The sequence below is a fragment of the Manis pentadactyla genome, chromosome 6 (assembly GCF_030020395.1).
Source record: "Manis pentadactyla isolate mManPen7 chromosome 6, mManPen7.hap1, whole genome shotgun sequence".
Lineage (NCBI taxonomy): Eukaryota > Metazoa > Chordata > Mammalia > Pholidota > Manidae > Manis > Manis pentadactyla.
Genome location: NC_080024.1, coordinates 85,550,318 through 85,570,990, shown reverse-complemented (window position 1 = coordinate 85,570,990; position 20,673 = coordinate 85,550,318).

The window sequence follows — 20,673 nt, the reverse complement described above, 5'->3', positions numbered from 1 at the left end:
CTGCACCCCTAAATTTATGGCAGCACTATTCACAATAACCAGTCTACAATTACATAAGGAACATTAAGGTTACTAGACTACCCAGATCATCAAGTCGCCCCCCAGACCCCATTACACTCACTGTTCACCAGCATAGTAAGAATCACTGCTTGAATTCTCTGAACTATACTGCCTTCCCTATAGAATTCCCCCCCCACATTATGTGAGCTAATCGCAATGCCCCCTTACCAGCCTGCAACCATCCTTCACAACCAGCCTTCTCAGTCCCTTAACCATTCCTACGTTGGTGATGAGGGGAGTGTAATAAACATGATGTGATCCACATAATTGTAGATTCATGATAAAAAAATAAATGAATAAACAGATGAATGAATGAATGAGACATTGCCGCCCCCAGTTTAAAAGCGACACGTGCATCCCTATGATTACCACAGCACTGTTCTCAATAGCCAAGCTCAGTGTCCATCAGTAGATGAACAACGGAATATTATTCAGTCATAGGAAAACAAATCACACCATTTGCAGACACACGGATGGTGTGAGAGGGCATCATACTCAGTGTAATAAGGCAGGCAGGTGGAGAAACACAAGGATCAAATGATATCACTCGCCTGTGCAGGAGGGGAACCAAGAGACATCCGAAGAAGAAAAACGGCACCACAAGAGTGGACTCACAGTTACCAAATGGAAAGGGATGGACGTGGACAGGTGGGAACGGAGGAAAATGTCAGGCGGAGCGGGGGCGAATGTGCACATTACCTTTGGCATGCATAAAGCAGAAGGGGGGCACGGGGAGGGACGTACGACACAGAGAAGACAACAAGGGATTCTACAGCATCTTAACATGCTCATGGACAGTGACTGCAATGAGGTATGTGGGGGCATCTCATTGTGGGGGGCAGTTTACGAAACTACATGAGACTCACGTAGATGAAGACTATTGATAAATAAATAACACATATACAAGTGAGTAATGAACTAACTAAATATATTCATACATCCGGACATACAGAAATAAACACTAGAATACAGCAGCCCAGTTTAAAAAAGACCTGTGCACCCGTATAATTATCACAGCACTGTCCACAACAACAGACAAGGTAAGTGTCTATCAGAGGATGAAAAGTGGAATATTATTCTGCCATATGCAGAAACCAATCCTACCATGTGCAACAACATGGAGGGAGGTAGAGGGTATCATGCTCAGCGAAATAAGCCACGCAGAGAAAGACAAGTGTCAACTGATTTCACTCACCTGTGGAGTACCAGAAAAAAGAAAAGGAGTGATAGAAAAGGACAGTAGCAGCCGCACCGAACCCAAGAATGGACTCACACTTACCAAAGGGAATGGGACTGAGGAGGATGGCTTAGGAGGGAAGGGAGAGAGGGAAAATGGGGCATTATGAGTGGCACACAGGGTGTGGCCCGGCGGCAAGCTTAGGTAGGTCCGTATAACATAGCGATGATCAGCAGCACTTCTACAGCATATTCCTGGGCTGTTGGACAGCGACTCTTACGGGCTACGTGCTGGGGACTTGACAGTGGGGGTAGTCTTAGGAACCATAATGTTGTTCATGTAACTTTGAAGTAGTGACAACAAAATGAAAAGGAACACACAGTACCTTGGCTCTGGATTCCATTTAGCCTGATGCTGTCAAGTTGGTCAGTGTCCACCTCACCCGAATCACACCTGCTCCTCTCAGCATACACATTATGTCTCTAGGACAGAGGCACCACTGTGACATCGTGGAATCTCCAGGCAACAGTGCTGCGCTTACAAACTCCACCCACGGGGGGGGGCATTGCCCAGCCTTGCGGAGCTGCATCATCTTAGCAAACATTAGAGTTACTTACCTACATACATACACATATATATATATAGATATAAATATCTATCTATATATACATGTATAATGATATCACTCATCATTACAGTATCAGAACAAACAAAAAACTGAAGAAGGAAACAGCAGCAGTCTCAGAAAACCCAAGAATGGACTAAAAGTTAACAGAGGGAAAGAGACTGAGGTGTATGGGTGGGAATGGAGGGATTAGGGAGGGGCGAAGTAAGGACACATTAGAAGAAGAATATATAATGTGGGAGGGGTGTCACAGACAGGGCGGAAAAACACAGAAAAGACAAGTAGGGATTCTACAGTATCTTACTATGCTCATGGACAGTGACTGCAATGGGGTATCTGGGGGCACGTGCGTGATGGGGGGAGTCTAGTAAACATAATGGAACTCATCTAATTGTGCATTAATGACAGAAACATCCATGGATAGATAGGTAGACAGATAATGAATGAATGAATGAATGAAAGAATGAATGAATGGATGCATGGATGGATGAATACATACATACACACATACATACATACAAACATACATACATAAGGAATGCAGCAACCCAGTTCTAGAAAGACATCTGCACCCCTAAATTTATGGCAGCACTATTCACAATAACCAGTCTACAATTACATAAGGAACATTAAGGTTACTAGACTGCCCAGATCATCAAGTCGCCCCCCAGACCCCATTACACTCACTGTTCACCAGCATAGTAAGAATCACTGCTTGAATTCTCTGAACTATACTGCCTTCCCTATAGAATTCCCCCCCCACATTATGTGAGCTAATCGTAATGCCCCCTTACCAGCCTGCAACCATCCTTCACAACCAGCCTTCTCAGTCCCTTAACCATTCCTACGTTGGTGATGAGGGGAGTGTAATAAACATGATGTGATCCACATAATTGTAGATTCATGATAAAAAAATAAATGAATAAACAGATGAATGAATGAATGAGACATTGCCGCCCCCAGTTTAAAAGCGACACGTGCATCCCTATGATTACCACAGCACTGTTCTCAATAGCCAAGCTCAGTGTCCATCAGTAGATGAACAATGGAATATTATTCAGTCATAGGAAAACAAATCACACCATTTGCAGAAACACGGATGGTGTGAGAGGGCATCATACTCAGTGTAATAAGGCAGGCAGGTGGAGAAACACAAGGATCAAATGATATCACTCGCCTGTGCAGGAGGGGAACCAAGAGACATCCGAAGAAGAAAAACGGCACCACAAGAGTGGACTCACAGTTACCAAACGGAAAGGGATGGACGTGGACAGGTGGGAACGGAGGAAAATTTCAGGCGGAGCGGGGGCGAATGTGCACATTACCTTTGGCATGCATAAAGCAGAAGGGGGGCACGGGGAGGGACGTACGACACAGAGAAGACAACAAGGGATTCTACAGCATCTTAATATGCTCATGGACAGTGACTGCAATGAGGTATGTGGGGGCATCTCATTGTGGGGGGCAGTTTACTAAACTACATGAGACTCACGTAGATGAAGACTAATGATAAATAAATAAATAAATAACAGATATACAAGTGAGTAATGAACTAATTAAATATATTCATACATCCGGACATACAGAAATAAACACTAGAATACAGCAGCCCAGTTTAAAAAAGACCTGTGCACCCGTATAATTATCACAGCACTGTCCACAACAACAGACAAGGTAAGTGTCTATCAGAGGATGAAAAGTGGAATATTATTCTGCCATATGCAGAAACCAATCCTACCATGTGCAACAACATGGAGGGAGGTAGAGGGTATCATGCTCAGCGAAATAAGCCACGCAGAGAAAGACAAGTGTCAACTGATTTCACTCACCTGTGGAGTACCAGAAAAAAGAAAAGGAGTGATAGAAAAGGACAGTAGCAGCCGCACCGAACCCAAGAATGGACTCACACTTACCAAAGGGAATGGGACTGAGGAGGATGGCTTAGGAGGGAAGGGAGAGAGGGAAAATGGGGCATTATGAGTGGCACACAGGGTGTGGCCCGGCGGCAAGCTTAGGTAGGTCCGTATAACATAGCGATGATCAGCAGCACTTCTACAGCATATTCCTGGGCTGTTGGACAGCGACTCTTACGGGCTACGTGCTGGGGACTTGACAGTGGGGGTAGTCTTAGGAACCATAATGTTGTTCATGTAACTTTGAAGTAGTGACAACAAAATGAAAAGGAACACACAGTACCTTGGCTCTGGATTCCATTTAGCCTGATGCTGTCAAGTTGGTCAGTGTCCACCTCACCCGAATCACACCTGCTCCTCTCAGCATACACATTATGTCTCTAGGACAGAGGCACCACTGTGACATCGTGGAATCTCCAGGCAACAGTGCTGCGCTTACAAACTCCACCCACGGGGGGGGGGGGGCAGTGCCCAGCCTTGTGGAGCTGCATCATCTTAGCAAACATTAGAGTTACTTACCTACATACATACACATATATATATATAGATATAAATATCTAACTATATATATATGTATAATGATATCACTCATCATTACAGTATCAGAACAAACAAAAAACTGAAGAAGGAAACAGCAGCAGTCTCAGAAAACCCAAGAATGGACTAAAAGTTAACAGAGGGAAAGAGACTGAGGTGTATGGGTGGGAATGGAGGGATTAGGGAGGGGCGAAGTAAGGACACATTAGAAGAAGAATATATAATGTGGGAGGGGTGTCACAGACAGGGCGGAAAAACACAGAAAAGACAAGTAGGGATTCTACAGTATCTTACTATGCTCATGGACAGTGACTGCAATGGGGTATCTGGGGGCACGTGCGTGATGGGGGGAGTCTAGTAAACATAATGGAACTCATCTAATTGTGCATTAATGACAGAAACATCCATGGATAGATAGGTAGACAGATAATGAATGAATGAATGAATGAAAGAATGAATGAATGGATGCATGGATGGATGAATACATACATACACACATACATACATACAAACATACATACATAAGGAATGCAGCAACCCAGTTCTAGAAAGACATCTGCACCCCTAAATTTATGGCAGCACTATTCACAATAACCAGTCTACAATTACATAAGGAACATTAAGGTTACTAGACTGCCCAGATCATCAAGTCGCCCCCCAGACCCCATTACACTCACTGTTCACCAGCATAGTAAGAATCACTGCTTGAATTCTCTGAACTATACTGCCTTCCCTATAGAATTCCCCCCACACATTATGTGAGCTAATCGTAATGCCCCCTTACCAGCCTGCAACCGTCCTTCACAACCAGCCTTCTCAGTCCCTTAACCATTCCTACGTTGGTGATGAGGGGAGTGTAATAAACATGATGTGATCCACATAATTGTAGATTCATGATAAAAAAATAAATGAATAAACAGATGAATGAATGAATGAGACATTGCCGCCCCCAGTTTAAAAGCGACACGTGCATCCCTATGATTACCACAGCACTGTTCTCAATAGCCAAGCTCAGTGTCCATCAGTAGATGAACAATGGAATATTATTCAGTCATAGGAAAACAAATCACACCATTTGCAGAAACACGGATGGTGTGAGAGGGCATCATACTCAGTGTAATAAGGCAGGCAGGTGGAGAAACACAAGGATCAAATGATATCACTCGCCTGTGCAGGAGGGGAACCAAGAGACATCCGAAGAAGAAAAACGGCACCACAAGAGTGGACTCACAGTTACCAAACGGAAAGGGATGGACGTGGACAGGTGGGAACGGAGGAAAATGTCAGGCGGAGCGGGGGCGAATGTGCACATTACCTTTGGCATGCATAAAGCAGAAGGGGGGCACGGGGAGGGACGTACGACACAGAGAAGACAACAAGGGATTCTACAGCATCTTAATATGCTCATGGACAGTGACTGCAATGAGGTATGTGGGGGCATCTCATTGTGGGGGGCAGTTTACTAAACTACATGAGACTCACGTAGATGAAGACTAATGATAAATAAATAAATAAATAACAGATATACAAGTGAGTAATGAACTAATTAAATATATTCATACATCCGGACATACAGAAATAAACACTAGAATACAGCAGCCCAGTTTAAAAAAGACCTGTGCACCCGTATAATTATCACAGCACTGTCCACAACAACAGACAAGGTAAGTGTCTATCAGAGGATGAAAAGTGGAATATTATTCTGCCATATGCAGAAACCAATCCTACCATGTGCAACAACATGGAGGGAGGTAGAGGGTATCATGCTCAGCGAAATAAGCCACGCAGAGAAAGACAAGTGTCAACTGATTTCACTCACCTGTGGAGTACCGGAAAAAAGAAAAGGAGTGATAGAAAAGGACAGTAGCAGCCGCACCGAACCCAAGAATGGACTCACACTTACCAAAGGGAATGGGACTGAGGAGGATGGCTTAGGAGGGAAGGGAGAGAGGGAAAATGGGGCATTATGAGTGGCACACAGGGTGTGGCCCGGCGGCAAGCTTAGGTAGGTCCGTATAACATAGCGATGATCAGCAGCACTTCTACAGCATATTCCTGGGCTGTTGGACAGCGACTCTTACGGGCTACGTGCTGGGGACTTGACAGTGGGGGTAGTCTTAGGAACCATAATGTTGTTCATGTAACTTTGAAGTAGTGACAACAAAATGAAAAGGAACACACAGTACCTTGGCTCTGGATTCCATTTAGCCTGATGCTGTCAAGTTGGTCAGTGTCCACCTCACCCGAATCACACCTGCTCCTCTCAGCATACACATTATGTCTCTAGGACAGAGGCACCACTGTGACATCGTGGAATCTCCAGGCAACAGTGCTGCGCTTACAAACTCCACCCACGGGGGGGGGCATTGCCCAGCCTTGCGGAGCTGCATCATCTTAGCAAACATTAGAGTTACTTACCTACATACATACACATATATATATATAGATATAAATATCTATCTATATATACATGTATAATGATATCACTCATCATTACAGTATCAGAACAAACAAAAAACTGAAGAAGGAAACAGCAGCAGTCTCAGAAAACCCAAGAATGGACTAAAAGTTAACAGAGGGAAAGAGACTGAGGTGTATGGGTGGGAATGGAGGGATTAGGGAGGGGCGAAGTAAGGACACATTAGAAGAAGAATATATAATGTGGGAGGGGTGTCACAGACAGGGCGGAAAAACACAGAAAAGACAAGTAGGGATTCTACAGTATCTTACTATGCTCATGGACAGTGACTGCAATGGGGTATCTGGGGGCACGTGCGTGATGGGGGGAGTCTAGTAAACATAATGGAACTCATCTAATTGTGCATTAATGACAGAAACATCCATGGATAGATAGGTAGACAGATAATGAATGAATGAATGAATGAAAGAATGAATGAATGGATGCATGGATGGATGAATACATACATACACACATACATACATACAAACATACATACATAAGGAATGCAGCAACCCAGTTCTAGAAAGACATCTGCACCCCTAAATTTATGGCAGCACTATTCACAATAACCAGTCTACAATTACATAAGGAACATTAAGGTTACTAGACTGCCCAGATCATCAAGTCGCCCCCCAGACCCCATTACACTCACTGTTCACCAGCATAGTAAGAATCACTGCTTGAATTCTCTGAACTATACTGCCTTCCCTATAGAATTCCCCCCCCACATTATGTGAGCTAATCGTAATGCCCCCTTACCAGCCTGCAACCATCCTTCACAACCAGCCTTCTCAGTCCCTTAACCATTCCTACGTTGGTGATGAGGGGAGTGTAATAAACATGATGTGATCCACATAATTGTAGATTCATGATAAAAAAATAAATGAATAAACAGATGAATGAATGAATGAGACATTGCCGCCCCCAGTTTAAAAGCGACACGTGCATCCCTATGATTACCACAGCACTGTTCTCAATAGCCAAGCTCAGTGTCCATCAGTAGATGAACAATGGAATATTATTCAGTCATAGGAAAACAAATCACACCATTTGCAGAAACACGGATGGTGTGAGAGGGCATCATACTCAGTGTAATAAGGCAGGCAGGTGGAGAAACACAAGGATCAAATGATATCACTCGCCTGTGCAGGAGGGGAACCAAGAGACATCCGAAGAAGAAAAACGGCACCACAAGAGTGGACTCACAGTTACCAAACGGAAAGGGATGGACGTGGACAGGTGGGAACGGAGGAAAATGTCAGGCGGAGCGGGGGCGAATGTGCACATTACCTTTGGCATGCATAAAGCAGAAGGGGGGCACGGGGAGGGACGTACGACACAGAGAAGACAACAAGGGATTCTACAGCATCTTAATATGCTCATGGACAGTGACTGCAATGAGGTATGTGGGGGCATCTCATTGTGGGGGGCAGTTTACTAAACTACATGAGACTCACGTAGATGAAGACTAATGATAAATAAATAAATAAATAACAGATATACAAGTGAGTAATGAACTAATTAAATATATTCATACATCCGGACATACAGAAATAAACACTAGAATACAGCAGCCCAGTTTAAAAAAGACCTGTGCACCCGTATAATTATCACAGCACTGTCCACAACAACAGACAAGGTAAGTGTCTATCAGAGGATGAAAAGTGGAATATTATTCTGCCATATGCAGAAACCAATCCTACCATGTGCAACAACATGGAGGGAGGTAGAGGGTATCATGCTCAGCGAAATAAGCCACGCAGAGAAAGACAAGTGTCAACTGATTTCACTCACCTGTGGAGTACCAGAAAAAAGAAAAGGAGTGATAGAAAAGGACAGTAGCAGCCGCACCGAACCCAAGAATGGACTCACACTTACCAAAGGGAATGGGACTGAGGAGGATGGCTTAGGAGGGAAGGGAGAGAGGGAAAATGGGGCATTATGAGTGGCACACAGGGTGTGGCCCGGCGGCAAGCTTAGGTAGGTCCGTATAACATAGCGATGATCAGCAGCACTTCTACAGCATATTCCTGGGCTGTTGGACAGCGACTCTTACGGGCTACGTGCTGGGGACTTGACAGTGGGGGTAGTCTTAGGAACCATAATGTTGTTCATGTAACTTTGAAGTAGTGACAACAAAATGAAAAGGAACACACAGTACCTTGGCTCTGGATTCCATTTAGCCTGATGCTGTCAAGTTGGTCAGTGTCCACCTCACCCGAATCACACCTGCTCCTCTCAGCATACACATTATGTCTCTAGGACAGAGGCACCACTGTGACATCGTGGAATCTCCAGGCAACAGTGCTGCGCTTACAAACTCCACCCACGGGGGGGGGGGGGCAGTGCCCAGCCTTGTGGAGCTGCATCATCTTAGCAAACATTAGAGTTACTTACCTACATACATACACATATATATATATAGATATAAATATCTAACTATATATATATGTATAATGATATCACTCATCATTACAGTATCAGAACAAACAAAAAACTGAAGAAGGAAACAGCAGCAGTCTCAGAAAACCCAAGAATGGACTAAAAGTTAACAGAGGGAAAGAGACTGAGGTGTATGGGTGGGAATGGAGGGATTAGGGAGGGGCGAAGTAAGGACACATTAGAAGAAGAATATATAATGTGGGAGGGGTGTCACAGACAGGGCGGAAAAACACAGAAAAGACAAGTAGGGATTCTACAGTATCTTACTATGCTCATGGACAGTGACTGCAATGGGGTATCTGGGGGCACGTGCGTGATGGGGGGAGTCTAGTAAACATAATGGAACTCATCTAATTGTGCATTAATGACAGAAACATCCATGGATAGATAGGTAGACAGATAATGAATGAATGAATGAATGAAAGAATGAATGAATGGATGCATGGATGGATGAATACATACATACACACATACATACATACAAACATACATACATAAGGAATGCAGCAACCCAGTTCTAGAAAGACATCTGCACCCCTAAATTTATGGCAGCACTATTCACAATAACCAGTCTACAATTACATAAGGAACATTAAGGTTACTAGACTGCCCAGATCATCAAGTCGCCCCCCAGACCCCATTACACTCACTGTTCACCAGCATAGTAAGAATCACTGCTTGAATTCTCTGAACTATACTGCCTTCCCTATAGAATTCCCCCCACACATTATGTGAGCTAATCGTAATGCCCCCTTACCAGCCTGCAACCATCCTTCACAACCAGCCTTCTCAGTCCCTTAACCATTCCTACGTTGGTGATGAGGGGAGTGTAATAAACATGATGTGATCCACATAATTGTAGATTCATGATAAAAAAATAAATGAATAAACAGATGAATGAATGAATGAGACATTGCCGCCCCCAGTTTAAAAGCGACACGTGCATCCCTATGATTACCACAGCACTGTTCTCAATAGCCAAGCTCAGTGTCCATCAGTAGATGAACAATGGAATATTATTCAGTCATAGGAAAACAAATCACACCATTTGCAGAAACACGGATGGTGTGAGAGGGCATCATACTCAGTGTAATAAGGCAGGCAGGTGGAGAAACACAAGGATCAAATGATATCACTCGCCTGTGCAGGAGGGGAACCAAGAGACATCCGAAGAAGAAAAACGGCACCACAAGAGTGGACTCACAGTTACCAAACGGAAAGGGATGGACGTGGACAGGTGGGAACGGAGGAAAATGTCAGGCGGAGCGGGGGCGAATGTGCACATTACCTTTGGCATGCATAAAGCAGAAGGGGGGCACGGGGAGGGACGTACGACACAGAGAAGACAACAAGGGATTCTACAGCATCTTAATATGCTCATGGACAGTGACTGCAATGAGGTATGTGGGGGCATCTCATTGTGGGGGGCAGTTTACTAAACTACATGAGACTCACGTAGATGAAGACTAATGATAAATAAATAAATAAATAACAGATATACAAGTGAGTAATGAACTAATTAAATATATTCATACATCCGGACATACAGAAATAAACACTAGAATACAGCAGCCCAGTTTAAAAAAGACCTGTGCACCCGTATAATTATCACAGCACTGTCCACAACAACAGACAAGGTAAGTGTCTATCAGAGGATGAAAAGTGGAATATTATTCTGCCATATGCAGAAACCAATCCTACCATGTGCAACAACATGGAGGGAGGTAGAGGGTATCATGCTCAGCGAAATAAGCCACGCAGAGAAAGACAAGTGTCAACTGATTTCACTCACCTGTGGAGTACCAGAAAAAAGAAAAGGAGTGATAGAAAAGGACAGTAGCAGCCGCACCGAACCCAAGAATGGACTCACACTTACCAAAGGGAATGGGACTGAGGAGGATGGCTTAGGAGGGAAGGGAGAGAGGGAAAATGGGGCATTATGAGTGGCACACAGGGTGTGGCCCGGCGGCAAGCTTAGGTAGGTCCGTATAACATAGCGATGATCAGCAGCACTTCTACAGCATATTCCTGGGCTGTTGGACAGCGACTCTTACGGGCTACGTGCTGGGGACTTGACAGTGGGGGTAGTCTTAGGAACCATAATGTTGTTCATGTAACTTTGAAGTAGTGACAACAAAATGAAAAGGAACACACAGTACCTTGGCTCTGGATTCCATTTAGCCTGATGCTGTCAAGTTGGTCAGTGTCCACCTCACCCGAATCACACCTGCTCCTCTCAGCATACACATTATGTCTCTAGGACAGAGGCACCACTGTGACATCGTGGAATCTCCAGGCAACAGTGCTGCGCTTACAAACTCCACCCACGGGGGGGGGGGGGGCAGTGCCCAGCCTTGTGGAGCTGCATCATCTTAGCAAACATTAGAGTTACTTACCTACATACATACACATATATATATATAGATATAAATATCTAACTATATATATATGTATAATGATATCACTCATCATTACAGTATCAGAACAAACAAAAAACTGAAGAAGGAAACAGCAGCAGTCTCAGAAAACCCAAGAATGGACTAAAAGTTAACAGAGGGAAAGAGACTGAGGTGTATGGGTGGGAATGGAGGGATTAGGGAGGGGCGAAGTAAGGACACATTAGAAGAAGAATATATAATGTGGGAGGGGTGTCACAGACAGGGCGGAAAAACACAGAAAAGACAAGTAGGGATTCTACAGTATCTTACTATGCTCATGGACAGTGACTGCAATGGGGTATCTGGGGGCACGTGCGTGATGGGGGGAGTCTAGTAAACATAATGGAACTCATCTAATTGTGCATTAATGACAGAAACATCCATGGATAGATAGGTAGACAGATAATGAATGAATGAATGAATGAAAGAATGAATGAATGGATGCATGGATGGATGAATACATACATACACACATACATACATACAAACATACATACATAAGGAATGCAGCAACCCAGTTCTAGAAAGACATCTGCACCCCTAAATTTATGGCAGCACTATTCACAATAACCAGTCTACAATTACATAAGGAACATTAAGGTTACTAGACTGCCCAGATCATCAAGTCGCCCCCCAGACCCCATTACACTCACTGTTCACCAGCATAGTAAGAATCACTGCTTGAATTCTCTGAACTATACTGCCTTCCCTATAGAATTCCCCCCCCACATTATGTGAGCTAATCGCAATGCCCCCTTACCAGCCTGCAACCGTCCTTCACAACCAGCCTTCTCAGTCCCTTAACCATTCCTACGTTGGTGATGAGGGGAGTGTAATAAACATGATGTGATCCACATAATTGTAGATTCATGATAAAAAAATAAATGAATAAACAGATGAATGAATGAATGAGACATTGCCGCCCCCAGTTTAAAAGCGACACGTGCATCCCTATGATTACCACAGCACTGTTCTCAATAGCCAAGCTCAGTGTCCATCAGTAGATTAACAATGGATTATTATTCAGTCATAGGAAAACAAATCACACCATTTTCAGAAACACGGATGGTGTGAGAGGGCATCATACTCAGTGTAATAAGGCAGGCAGGTGGAGAAACACAAGGATCAAATGATATCACTCGCCTGTGCAGGAGGGGAACCAAGAGACATCCGAAGAAGAAAAACGGCACCACAAGAGTGGACTCACAGTTACCAAACGGAAAGGGATGGACGTGGACAGGTGGGAACGGAGGAAAATGTCAGGCGGAGCGGGGGCGAATGTGCACATTACCTTTGGCATGCATAAAGCAGAAGGGGGGCACGGGGAGGGACGTACGACACAGAGAAGACAACAAGGGATTCTACAGCATCTTAATATGCTCATGGACAGTGACTGCAATGAGGTATGTGGGGGCATCTCATTGTGGGGGGCAGTTTACTAAACTACATGAGACTCACGTAGATGAAGACTAATGATAAATAAATAAATAAATAACAGATATACAAGTGAGTAATGAACTAATTAAATATATTCATACATCCGGACATACAGAAATAAACACTAGAATACAGCAGCCCAGTTTAAAAAAGACCTGTGCACCCGTATAATTATCACAGCACTGTCCACAACAACAGACAAGGTAAGTGTCTATCAGAGGATGAAAAGTGGAATATTATTCTGCCATATGCAGAAACCAATCCTACCATGTGCAACAACATGGAGGGAGGTAGAGGGTATCATGCTCAGCGAAATAAGCCACGCAGAGAAAGACAAGTGTCAACTGATTTCACTCACCTGTGGAGTACCAGAAAAAAGAAAAGGAGTGATAGAAAAGGACAGTAGCAGCCGCACCGAACCCAAGAATGGACTCACACTTACCAAAGGGAATGGGACTGAGGAGGATGGCTTAGGAGGGAAGGGAGAGAGGGAAAATGGGGCATTATGAGTGGCACACAGGGTGTGGCCCGGCGGCAAGCTTAGGTAGGTCCGTATAACATAGCGATGATCAGCAGCACTTCTACAGCATATTCCTGGGCTGTTGGACAGCGACTCTTACGGGCTACGTGCTGGGGACTTGACAGTGGGGGTAGTCTTAGGAACCATAATGTTGTTCATGTAACTTTGAAGTAGTGACAACAAAATGAAAAGGAACACACAGTACCTTGGCTCTGGATTCCATTTAGCCTGATGCTGTCAAGTTGGTCAGTGTCCACCTCACCCGAATCACACCTGCTCCTCTCAGCATACACATTATGTCTCTAGGACAGAGGCACCACTGTGACATCGTGGAATCTCCAGGCAACAGTGCTGCGCTTACAAACTCCACCCACGGGGGGGGGGGCAGTGCCCAGCCTTGTGGAGCTGCATCATCTTAGCAAACATTAGAGTTACTTACCTACATACATACACATATATATATATAGATATAAATATCTAACTATATATATATGTATAATGATATCACTCATCATTACAGTATCAGAACAAACAAAAAACTGAAGAAGGAAACAGCAGCAGTCTCAGAAAACCCAAGAATGGACTAAAAGTTAACAGAGGGAAAGAGACTGAGGTGTATGGGTGGGAATGGAGGGATTAGGGAGGGGCGAAGTAAGGACACATTAGAAGAAGAATATATAATGTGGGAGGGGTGTCACAGACAGGGCGGAAAAACACAGAAAAGACAAGTAGGGATTCTACAGTATCTTACTATGCTCATGGACAGTGACTGCAATGGGGTATCTGGGGGCACGTGCGTGATGGGGGGAGTCTAGTAAACATAATGGAACTCATCTAATTGTGCATTAATGACAGAAACATCCATGGATAGATAGGTAGACAGATAATGAATGAATGAATGAATGAAAGAATGAATGAATGGATGCATGGATGGATGAATACATACATACACACATACATACATACAAACATACATACATAAGGAATGCAGCAACCCAGTTCTAGAAAGACATCTGCACCCCTAAATTTATGGCAGCACTATTCACAATAACCAGTCTACAATTACATAAGGAACATTAAGGTTACTAGACTGCCCAGATCATCAAGTCGCCCCCCAGACCCCATTACACTCACTGTTCACCAGCATAGTAAGAATCACTGCTTGAATTCTCTGAACTATACTGCCTTCCCTATAGAATTCCCCCCCCACATTATGTGAGCTAATCGCAATGCCCCCTTACCAGCCTGCAACCATCCTTCACAACCAGCCTTCTCAGTCCCTTAACCATTCCTACGTTGGTGATGAGGGGAGTGTAATAAACATGATGTGATCCACATAATTGTAGATTCATGATAAAAAAATAAATGAATAAACAGATGAATGAATGAATGAGACATTGCCGCCCCCAGTTTAAAAGCGACACGTGCATCCCTATGATTACCACAGCACTGTTCTCAATAGCCAAGCTCAGTGTCCATCAGTAGATGAACAATGGAATATTATTCAGTCATAGGAAAACAAATCACACCATTTGCAGACACACGGATGGTGTGAGAGGGCATCATACTCAGTGTAATAAGGCAGGCAGGTGGAGAAACACAAGGATCAAATGATATCACTCGCCTGTGCAGGAGGGGAACCAAGAGACATCCGAAGAAGAAAAACGGCACCACAAGAGTGGACTCACAGTTACCAAACGGAAAGGGATGGACGTGGACAGGTGGGAACGGAGGAAAATGTCAGGCGGAGCGGGGGCGAATGTGCACATTACCTTTGGCATGCATAAAGCAGAAGGGCGGCACGGGGAGGGACGTACGACACAGAGAAGACAACAAGGGATTCTACAGCATCTTAATATGCTCATGGACAGTGACTGCAATGAGGTATCTGGGGGCATCTCATTGTGGGGGGCAGTTTACTAAACTACATGAGACTCACGTAGATGAAGACTAATGATGAATAAATAAATAAATAACAGATATACAAGTGAGTAATGAAATAGCTAAATACATTCATACATCCGGACATACAGAAATAAACACTAGAATACAGCAGCCCAGTTTAAAAAAGACCTGTGCACCCGTGTAATTATCACAACACTGTCCACAACAACAGACAAGGTAAGTGTCTATCTGAGGATGAAAAGTGGAATATTATTCTGCCATATGCAGAAACCGATCCTACCATGTGCAACATCATGGAGGGAGGTAGAGGGTATCATGCTCAGCGAAATAAGGCATGCAGAGAAAGACAAGTGTCAACTGATTTCACTCACCTGTGGAGTACCAGAAAAAAGAAAAGGAGTGATAGTAAAGGACAGTAGCAGCCGCACCGAACCCAAGAATGGACTCACACTTACCAAAGGGAATGGGACTGAGGAGGATGGGTTAGGAGGGAAGGGAGAGAGGGAAAATGGGGCATTATGAGTGGCACACAGGCTGTGGCCCGGCGGCATGCGTAGGTACGTCCGTATAACATAGCGATGATCAGCAGCACTTCTACAGCATATTCCTGGGCTGTTGGACAGCGACTCTTACGGGCTACGTGCTGGGGACTTGATAGTGAGGATAGTCTAGGAACCATAATGTTGTTCATGTAACTTTGAAGTAGTGACAACAAAATGAAAAGGAACACACAGTAACTTGGCTCTGGATTCCATTTAGCCTGATGCTGTCAAGTTGGTCAGTGTCCACCTCACGCGAATCACACCTGCTCCTCTCAGCATACACATTATGTCTCTAGGACAGAGGCACCACTGTGACATCGTGGAATCTCCAGGCAACAGTGCTGCGCTTACAAAGTCCACCCACGGGGGGGGGGGCAGTGCCCAGCCGTGCCGAGCTGCATCATCTTAGCAAACATTAGAGTTACTTACCTACATACATAGATATATATATATATAAATATCTATATATGTATAATGATATCACTCATCACTACACTATCAGAACAAACAAAAAGTGAAGAAGAAAACAGCAGTAGTCTCAGAAAACCCAAGAATGGACTAAAAGTTAACAGAAGGAAAGAGACTAAGGTGAATGGGTGTTAATGGAAGGATTAGGGAGGGGGTAAGAAAGGACACATTAGAATAAGAATATATAATGTGGGAGGGGGGTCACAGGCAGGGCGGCAAAACACACAAAAAGACAAGTAGGGATTCTACAGTATCTTATTATGCTCATGTACAGTGACTGCAATGGGGTATCAGGGGGCACGTGCGTGATGGGAGGAGTCTAGTAAACATAATTTACTCATCCAATTGTACATTAATGACAGAAAGATACATGGGTAGATAGGTAGACAGATAATAAATTAACGAATGAATGAATGGATGCATGGATGGATGAATACATACATACACACATACATATATACACACATACATACATAAGGAATGTAGCAGCCCAGGTCAAGAAAGACATCTGCACCCCTAAACTTATGGCAGCACTATTCACAATAACCAATCTACAATTACATAAGCAACATTAAAGTTACTAGACTGCCCAGATCATCAAGTCGCCCCCCCAGACCCCATTACACTCACTGTTCACCAGCATAGTAAGATCCTACAGAATCACTGCTTGAATTCTCTGAACTATACTGCCTTCCCTATAGAATTCCCCCCCACATTATGTGAGCTAATCGTAATGCCCCCTTACCAGCCAGCAACCGTCCTTCACAACCAGCCTTCTCAGTCCCTTAACCGTTCCTACGTTGGTGATGATGGGAGTGTAATAAACATGATGTGATCCACATAATTGTAGATTCATGATAAAAAAATAAATGAATAAACAGATGAATGAATGAATGAGACATTGCCGCCCCCAGTTTAAAAGCGACACGTGCATCCCTATGATTACCACAGCACTGTTCTCAATAGCCAAGCTCAGTGTCCATCAGTAGATGAACAATGGAATATTATTCAGTCATAGGAAAACAAATCACACCATTTGCAGACACACGGATGGTGTGAGAGGGCATCATACTCAGTGTAATAAGGCAGGCAGGTGGAGAAACACAAGGATCAAATGATATCACTCGCCTGTGCAGGAGGGGAACCAAGAGACATCCGAAGAAGAAAAACGGCACCACAAGAGTGGACTCACAGTTACCAAACGGAAAGGGATGGACGTGGACAGGTGGGAACGGAGGAAAATGTCAGGCGGAGCGGGGGCGAATGTGCACATTACCTTTGGCATGCATAAAGCAGAAGGGGGGCACGGGGAGGGACGTACGACACAGAGAAGACAACAAGGGATTCTACAGCATCTTAATATGCTCATGGACAGTGACTGCAATGAGGTATGTGGGGGCATCTCATTGTGGGGGGCAGTTTACTAAACTACATGAGACTCACGTAGATGAAGACTAATGATAAATAAATAAATAAATAACAGATATACAAGTGAGTAATGAACTAATTAAATATATTCATACATCCGGACATACAGAAATAAACACTAGAATACAGCAGCCCAGTTTAAAAAAGACCTGTGCACCCGTATAATTATCACAGCACTGTCCACAACAACAGACAAGGTAAGTGTCTATCAGAGGATGAAAAGTGGAATATTATTCTGCCATATGCAGAAACCAATCCTACCATGTGCAACAACATGGAGGGAGGTAGAGGGTATCATGCTCAGCGAAATAAGCCACGCAGAGAAAGACAAGTGTCAACTGATTTCACTCACCTGTGGAGTACCAGAAAAAAGAAAAGGAGTGATAGAAAAGGACAGTAGCAGCCGCACCGAACCCAAGAATGGACTCACACTTACCAAAGGGAATGGGACTGAGGAGGATGGCTTAGGAGGGAAGGGAGAGAGGGAAAATGGGGCATTATGAGTGGCACACAGGGTGTGGCCCGGCGGCAAGCTTAGGTAGGTCCGTATAACATAGCGATGATCAGCAGCACTTCTACAGCATATTCCTGGGCTGTTGGACAGCGACTCTTACGGGCTACGTGCTGGGGACTTGACAGTGGGGGTAGTCTTAGGAACCATAATGTTGTTCATGTAACTTTGAAGTAGTGACAACAAAATGAAAAGGAACACACAGTACCTTGGCTCTGGATTCCATTTAGCCTGATGCTGTCAAGTTGGTCAGTGTCCACCTCACCCGAATCACACCTGCTCCTCTCAGCATACACATTATGTCTCTAGGACAGAGGCACCACTGTGACATCGTGGAATCTCCAGGCAACAGTGCTGCGCTTACAAACTCCACCCACGGGGGGGGGGCAGTGCCCAGCCTTGCGGAGCTGCATCATCTTAGCAAACATTAGAGTTACTTACCTACATACATACACATATATATATATAGATATAAATATCTATATATATATATATGTATAATGATATCACTCATCATTACAGTATCAGAACAAACAAAAAACTGAAGAAGGAAACAGCAGCAGTCTCAGAAAACCCAAGAATGGACTAAAAGTTAACAGAGGGAAATAGACTGAGGTGTATGGGTGGGAATGGAGGGATTAGGGAGGGGCGAAGTAAGGACACATTAGAAGAAGAATATATAATGTGGGAGGGGTGTCACAGACAGGGCGGAAAAACACGGAAAAGACAAGTAGGGATTCTACAGTATCTTACTATGCTCATGGACAGTGACTGCAATGGGGTATCTGGTGGCACGTGCGTGATGGGGGGAGTCAAGTGAACATAAAGGAACTCATCTAATTGTGCATTAATGACAGAAACATCCATGGATAGATAGGTAGACAGATAATAAATGAATGAATGAATGAATGAATGGATGCAAGGATGGATGAATACAAACATACACACATACATACATACAAACATACATACATAAAGAATGCAGCAACCCAGTTCTAGAAAGACATCTGCACCCCTAAATTTATGGCAGCACTATTCACAATAACCAGTCGACAATTACATAAGGAACATTAAGGTTACTAGACTGCCCAGATCATCAAGTCGCCCCCCAGACCCCATTACACTCACTGTTCACCAGCATAGTAAGATCCTACAGAATCACTGCTTGAATTCTCTGAACTATACTGCCTTCCCTATACAATTCTCTCCCCACATTATGTGAGCTAATCGTAATGCCCCCTTACCAGCCTGCAACCGTCCTTCACAACCAGCCTTCTCAGTCCCTTAACCATTCCTACGTTGGTGATGAGGGGAGTGTAATAAACATGATGTGATCCACATAATTGTAGATTCATGATAAAAGAATAAATGAATAATCAGATGAATGAATGAATGAGACATTGCCGCCCCCAGTTTAAAAGCGACACGTGCATCCCTATGATTACCACAGCACTATTCTCAATATCCAAGCTCAGTGTCCATCAGTAGATGAACAATGGAATATTATTCAGTCATAGGAAAACAAATCACACCATTTGCAGAAACACGGATGTTGTGAGAGGGCATCATACTCAGTGTCATTAGGCAGGCAGGTGGAGAAACACAAGTATCAATTGATATCACTCGCCTGTGCAGGAGGGAAACCAAGAGACATCCGAAGAAGGAAAACGGCACCACAGGGGTAGACTAACAGTTACCAAAGGGAAAGGGATGGAGGTGGACAGGTGGGAAGGGAGGAAAATGTCAGGCGGAGCGGGGGCGAATGTGCACATTACCTTTGGCATGCATAAAGCAGAAGGGGGGCACGGGGAGGGACGTACGACACAGAGAAGACAACAAGGGATTCTACAGCATCTTAATATGCTCATGTACAGTGACTGCAATGAGGTATCTGGGGGCATCTCATTGTGGGGGGCAGTTTACTAAACTACATGAGACTCACGTAGATGAAGACTAATGATGAATAAATAAATAAATAACAGATATACAAGTGAGTAATGAAATAGCTAAATATATTCATACATCCGGACATACAGAAATAAACACTAGAATACAGCAGCCCAGTTTAAAAAACACCTGTGCACCCGTGTAATTATCACAACACTGTCCACAACAACAGACAAGGTAAGTGTCTATCTGAGGATGAAAAGTGGAATATTATTCTGCCATATGCAGAAACCGATCCTACCATGTGCAACATCATGGAGGG